At 37.2% G+C, this 7,500-nt stretch overlaps 1 protein-coding gene across 1 annotated transcript in view; it reads left to right on the forward strand.

The window, feature by feature from the left end:
- Positions 1 to 7,500, forward strand: part of LOC140947025 (uncharacterized) — a 49,269-nt gene that overhangs the window by 41,173 nt on the left and 596 nt on the right. The gene's annotated exons all lie outside the window — the stretch shown is intronic.

The following is a 7,500-nucleotide window of genomic DNA, read 5'->3' on the forward strand; positions in this document are numbered from 1 at the left end:
ACGCGTGTCGCTATGATATGGCTGAGAGTTAAGGTGAACAGAACTAAGCTGTGTACGGCGGACCACTTCGCACGAAACTGAAATAAAATATCAGAAGAGTCGAGAAAGTGGGCTTTTCCAGTACAACCTTCATGCACGTACGATAGCTTGTTTGTCATTTATACCGCTCTTTAAAAAGAATGTTACTCGCTGTCCCCTTCATAGAAATAGGAGGAAAGCAAAAAATTACCATAGCCATTATCTGTGACAAAAAGGAAACCTTGTAAAACTTTTCGTTAATCGTCAAGAGATATAAAAGGTGGCCCAAGATCACGCGCTGTGAGGTTACGCATAATTTTAGCTTTTCACATGGCGCTAATTTATTACACCCGGGATTTTAGGGTGTATGAGGAGACACGTGACCAGCCGATGCCAGGGCCTTTTCCCGCCCCACCCATTTTTTGAGGGAAAAGCCCTGGGGGCGAGGTTGGTTACGCAGGCTATTAGAAACATAGGGAAACAAGTCGTATACATTTGCATTAAAAAAAAAAAAAAAACGTCCATTGACCTAAAAATGGCCGCAAAAGCCTGAAATCGGCGTAATCAAAAGAAGAACTAGAAAGCGTTCATAAGTTGGAACAACGGGAAAAGTCGCGCTAACCTCCGCTTACTTTTTAACCCGGTTTTCTAAACACCTCTTTGCAAATTATTAACGAACATAAGTACATACGTTAACTCAGGGCACGCTTACGACCCTTTTTGCAAGTTCCTTTTATCAAACATTTTTTTTTTTTTTGGTTTGCCAGTGTATGTTAATTACCCAACTACACCATAGTATATTCTTTTTAAACAAGCTTCATTAACTAAAAAAGTCATGTTGTTTGACAAGATGCCCTTGCGTGCTTACTTTCTGGACTTGGATGAATGTACCACTGGTTCCCATTCCTGTGACGTCAATTCTGTTTGCCAGAATACCGTGGGTTCATACAAATGCTCGTGTAATGCTGGGTACACAGAAGGAAAACCTTGCAACGGTATTTGAGATATGGTCGATCCTCCATGTTCGACCACCTCTCCTAATCGACCCATTAGTCTACACATATCGTAACTGTGAAATTGCCACAATAATTTTTTTTTTTTTCAAAGAGACGACCTACTTTAATCTAAAGGTTCTTAAACAAGACAACAAACTATTGAAGGTGCAATGTTTGTGTGCAAAAGCTCAACACTGTCATGTCATTTTAGAAAAAAGCCTAAAACCATATTTCTTAAAACATAAAAACAACAAACAAACAAGAACAACAAAAATGGATACATTCACCTTAGCGAACAGATTTAAACCATCAGGTAACTTTAATATTAGTCATTCTAACGCTTTTCGTAACTTACAATTCTCATGCAGATATCGACGAGTGTTCTACCAAGTCTCACAGCTGTGACGTTAATGCGGTTTGCAGCAATACTGTTGGATCGTACGCATGCGCATGTAAAGCAGGATTCACCGGCGATGGAAAAACATGCTCTGGTAAGCTGTTGTGGTGTTGTAAAAAACGCCTCCAAAACGATGTGCGTGTCTGTATTTTCTATATTCGATCTTTACATTTAAACATGTAGAAAACGATGGACATATAACTTTTAATCAGTGATTCAAAATAATAATTAAAGTAAAACTAGAAAAATGTATCTCGCAAAATTTCACTAAACTCGGTCTTGTACAATTGTCAAGCTCAGCCGGTTACAAACTGATTGGGTGACCAGGCTCTAATTTATCCTAAGACCTGGGACTCCTTTCTCTCTTGTCTTCTTTTCTGTTTCATTATTCGATTTGATTTTTAAATGCGTATTTTAAAGCTTATTTATCATTATTTCGGCTTAACCTCAAATCAAAGATAGATTTTGGGGACGTTTAAGGTTTTTTCCGTAAAACCCAAACTGAAACGTACGCCCGACAAACTTATATTAACGAAATTGATCTATAGTATGCCAACTGAGGAAACAGGGTACTTTGCTGTTATATTTAATGAAAATTCGCATTGAATCGTTATGCATTTCAGAAAGGAAATTTACTCCCTCGAATACTCCCTCTCACTATAGCTCGTTCTGCTATAGGGCTAAGAGGAAGTCTCACCTATAAGCTATCTTGAGACCTCCTCGCCTTTTGAGATTATTTTCTTTCGAACTGTGTTTATTGCGTGTAATTTAATGTTTCCCCGAGTCTTTGTATATGTAAGAAACGCAAAAAAATATCGGATTACCTATTGTAGTTAAGCAGGGTTAAGGCATGGAGAAAATGAGAGTAAATGACCTTATTGATCAAGAGTTTGCTGCATCACTAAACAACAAGCCTTCCTCACTCTTTTCGCCAGATATCGACGAGTGTTCTACCAACTCTCACAGCTGTGACGTTAATGCGGTGTGTAGTAATACTGTTGGATCTTACGCATGCGCATGTAAAGCAGGATTCACCGGAGATGGATTCACATGCACTGGTGAGCCGTATGAGTACAATTTTGTTGGTTTGATATGAGTTGTATTTTGAATGAACAGCAACGACAGCAATACAAGAGTCTTTTGTCCTCTTCTCTCCTTTTACAGTTAAAGTTTTGGTTAGGCTGGAATTTATGTTAATTTTATCAGTGACTGTATCTAGTAAACAAAAAGAAAAGAGGAGCAAAGCGGCCAGTTTATATGATAAGTGCAACGATGGTGATTGTTCAACCCTGCGATTATTTTTTTAGGCCTAAAAGTCAATTGGTTCGATACCCTAACCGTAAAACAATGGGAAATAATGATAAACAAATGAATGATGTGTTATTGTTTCTGCGACCAATGAGGAAACACCTTACGAGCAGCTCTTACATTACTGTTTTTTTTTTTTTTTTTCATCACGCTTAAGATAATTCATTCCGTTTTTCTCGTTCTGTTTTCTCTTAGCAATGAAAAACGTTTTGATTATACATTTTGGCATTCTTCGTTTTGTAGATATTGACGAGTGCGCCAGCGGTACTCATAACTGCCACAGTTCATTTTCTTCATGTACAAACACAGTGGGATCCTTTAGTTGTTCGTGCGACAATCCTTACACTGGAAATGGCAGAACTTGCAATCTAGTATCAGGTAATCAACTCGCCGAATATTAGGAAGATGTCCGTTTACTATCCAAGAAATTAGTGATAGGTGAATTACTTAAAGTGCAAGATCATAGAATTTGTAGGAAGGTTTCTGGTATCCCGAACCACCCTCTTAGAGCTAATTTCCCGAAGACTAAGATTGCAAGATACAACTTAAGGAATAAGTCTCCCGCAATGCCCGCCATTCACACGGACCGTTTTAAGAATACATTCTTTAGTAGAATTGTCTTTAAGTATAATGTAGCTTTACAAATAGTGTACTTTCTGTATTCGATTTTTGTATTTGTTTCTATGTACATACTAATCTTATTTAGAGACATACTTTAGCCCATTTACATTGTTATATTTAAATGTAACATAAGATATGTAATTTTATCTTTTGAACAATAAAGACACATTATTTATTTATTTATTTATTTATTTACTAAACCTCTAATAATTACGCCGGCATAGGGAACGTCGTTACATCCGGTACTAGGAGTGTCCTAATACTCATTTCGTACCTAAGTGACTAAACCAGCCTTCAACAAATGTTTGAGCTTCTCACTCTTCTCACTCGTTGTTGAATATATGAACTGTTGATGACTAAATAAGGTTATCTCAATATAAGCTTCAATAGAAGACGAATACTTTGAACTTGTCTCCGTCATGTTAAGGCGGGGAATAAACAAATCATTATATCGATCACGATATGTGTACTATTACTTTTAATCAGGCGAGTTTATTTCCTTAATTTTGCCGATTAACTGCGAATGCGGTTAACTTACTGTCGAGACCTAACTGCTACCTAACTACAAATTTAAGTTGAACAGAGGAAGACTTAAGTTAGTGGTCTTACTTATTTGGCGATAGGGTAAACATGTCTTTTTTCTCGACTGGAGATATAAACGTACTGCATGCATTCGGAGATAGACCCAAAGCAAGAGACAGACAATGTTCCACTAAATCCTAATTCGCTAGTATCTTTTCCCTTTTTTTTAGTATAATGTGTCTTATATTTTGTTTTTATTCATTCACGGTGACCTTTAAAAGAAATTCAGTTTGCTGCAACCGCTTTCCTTTCCCTTACAGTGTATTTTGTTTCGCTCTTCTTTTGCTTTATTCTTATTTATCAATTCTGTGCAAATTTGTTTTACGACATTTTACCAAGAACGCCAAAGGAAGATAAAACACGACTTCAATCAGTAATATATTCGTACCGTGCGCAAGTCACTTTCTTTTTTTTTACATTGGGGAGCTTAAGCATTGAAGACCGCCACGGTAATAAATTTAGATTAGCAACTTTCCACGTTTATATCATGCTTTGCTGAATAACGTGAAACTTCCTTGAAAAACTTATCAATATTTAGTAGGCGCATCGTCCAATGGACTTTACGAATTTAAACACTTGGAGCGGGGAGGGGGGGGGGGGTTAATTCGGTCTGAGGGAAAATACGAGTTAGAATGGCTGAAACAATTTAATGCAGATAAGGATGAACGTTTTATGTAAATACTAATAAAAATGAACTGTTGTGTAATACGGTCATCCTAACTTGCAGCAAAATGAAAAGTCAAAACTTGAACAAAAACAATCGAAGACAAAAAAAAATCACCCTAAAACAAACAACAACAAGAACTTTTGCCCGAAAAAAAAAAAAAACGTTATTCAAAAACAAAAAAAAATTGTCGAAGTTTTTTAACTAATAAACACCAGGCCAATCCAATTTCACTACTGTTATCGAGCCAAGAAGAAGCTGGTGAAGTGAGACACAAACAGTTCTTACATGTACTCGTCACTGACCGGTTTGCGATTCTGCAAAACTTATGAATTCCCATTATGTCGCGTCGCGTCGTAGTTAGATGGAGCGACACTCTCTTCGAATCAAGATTTTTCCCTCTTTTACGATTCAGAACAACTGTCACTGGAAATTTCTTTAATTTGGATAGCCGTTTTGCAGGTAGACGCTTAAGGCCTGTACACATGGAGGTGGGGGTCCCCAGGTTTAAGTGAGGTGACCTGCTTAGGTAGGGTAACCCGCCTGTCTTTACAATCTCTCGTATGGTCACCCCATACCTATCATGTAAACTTGATCAAATTAAAATGATAGATTATATGGACAGGCGGGTTACTACCTACACGTGAACAGGTCTCTAAATTGTGTACTTGAGGTTGTACAATGTATTTGCATAATTATATCTGACCAATCTTTGTTATTTTGGCTGCTTTTGTTTTCCCATTTTATTTTATTTTTTTTTTTCAGTTAAAAAGAGAAAACCGTTATTTAGCAATCTATTGAAATGGAATATTTAGTAACAGTAATAGTTTATCAGCCTACCCCATAAAATGGCTTTTCAGCCAACTTTGCAATTGCAATTTGATAATTAAAAGCATAATTATCTACTTTACAATATGTGAAATTTATTGGGAAAAAAAATGAAATAAGGAAATGAAGCTTCTTCACTTCAGCCTTAAACTGCTTGACATTCTCTTTATTACCTAAAGATTCTGTAAAGGCATTCCAGAGGCGGACTGCTCATTGCCGCTGACCAGAAGGCATGAGTAACTTGTTTCTGTTATTACGAGAGTGCGCATCGACCATTTTCTTAAACCTGTTACAGATAAGGGGCTAGGCAAGTCCCTTAACATGTGTTAAATAGACTCGAATTTTTTAAAGGCTTGTCAAAAAAAGCAAGGCACGCTTTTTTATCACTGGTTAGAAAATCTTGCGCTTATTACGCTCGAATGTTAAACCAGGGATAAAACGCTGCTGTTCATGTTTTAAACATTACTAAACACGGAACGCTTTCAGATTAGAAAACTATTGTTTTTTATTTTCCTACACTGAGATACATTACCTTGGAATTCAACACCAAAAAACATTCACCAACATTTGACAATTAACTTGAACGAAATGGAATAAGAGAGATAAAAATCAATTTGAAACAGTATGAATGCAATTTTTTGTGGCATTTTCGCTCCATGCCGTCGCAGTCGTGGTTGCTTAATATGCTCCTTATATGGAAAGAGACCGTGACTGATAGGGAGATCGGGTATGCCAAATATGGAGAATATGGACTCTACGCCTCCGACTGAGTTTAATAAACACTGGAGGGGCTAAACTGTAACGTCACTGAAATTCGTAGTAGACTGCGAGATTAAAAGCGCACCATTTGAAGAGAGAGCTCAGAAAGAAAAGACTTTATAGGCGTTTGTTATTTTGCGCTTTTCAGCCTGATCGTTATGATAACAAGCTTCAAGCGCATCTGACACTTGCTAGCTTGTTTTTATGAAGGGAAGATCTCCAGGAAGTCTAGTTCGCTGCTTTCCGTTATTTGCTTTATGAGATTCCTTGACGCACACGGATCCGTGCAGAAGAAGAAAATAAAATTGCATGAAATTGCAGGCAATGAAAACATCAAACAGGAATAGTTCATACTTCCTTTTGAGTTCATGTGCAACCTAACTCAAGGGATTTTGAATCTCGACCTTGGTGCCAAAGTTCCAAGAAGGCAACCTCATAACACAAGATTACTCAGTAAGATTTCTTTTTGTTAGAGTTACCAAGGTATAAAGTAAAAGTCTCTTACCATCGACACTACAACGTTTTTATAAGCTCTATTTTTTTTAATAACTGAGTTATCTCTCGCGCGCTGATTGGCTAATTTCTATCAATAATAAGAGGCCGGACAGACATAAAATTTTAGTTTCTGCAAGATGGTACACCCGTATATAACCGACAGTTTCTAAAATTTACCCGCTTAATACGGGCACCGCTTAAAGTAGACAACGGACACTTTTCTGTGTCCCGAAGCACAAACTCGCATACATTGTTAACCCCTACTATTTACGGACATTTGTTATCTGCGCACTGTCTACTTTCCTCGTAGCAATCACGTGCTAATGGTAGATATTGTACACTGTTCAAACAATGACAGATTTCTTTGGGTTTAAGAAGCAGAATAGCGTGTGATATATGTGATTTTAAGGCAGTCTTTCTTCCCGTGTTTGACCCTTGTACTATATAGCCATTCAATTTATATTCAATTTTTGTTATAATGAAAAGCAAATAGACGCCAGATCATAACATTGTCAAATTTTCCACTAGATTCACTCGCCTGGAGCTAGTGCTACGGTGGATCCACAACACTTTGACAATGTTATGATGCAGTTTCATTGTCAATAAGACGACAAACGATAAAGAAACTAGCGTCAATGTGATGAATTGAACCATAAAATTATTATTTAACCTACTATTTCCGTACTTCATCGTATGCAGCAGAGATCACTCTTCCATTTGCGGGCGCAGATCGAGGCAGCTTAAGAACAATGCCTACAGATATATTTGTCTCCCTTTCCCACGTTATTGCTTAAACTTGACTGTATGTCAACCAGTGTGTGAAAGTTAGTAAC

The sequence above is a fragment of the Porites lutea genome, chromosome 8, assembly GCF_958299795.1.
Source record: "Porites lutea chromosome 8, jaPorLute2.1, whole genome shotgun sequence".
NCBI lineage: Eukaryota > Metazoa > Cnidaria > Anthozoa > Scleractinia > Poritidae > Porites > Porites lutea.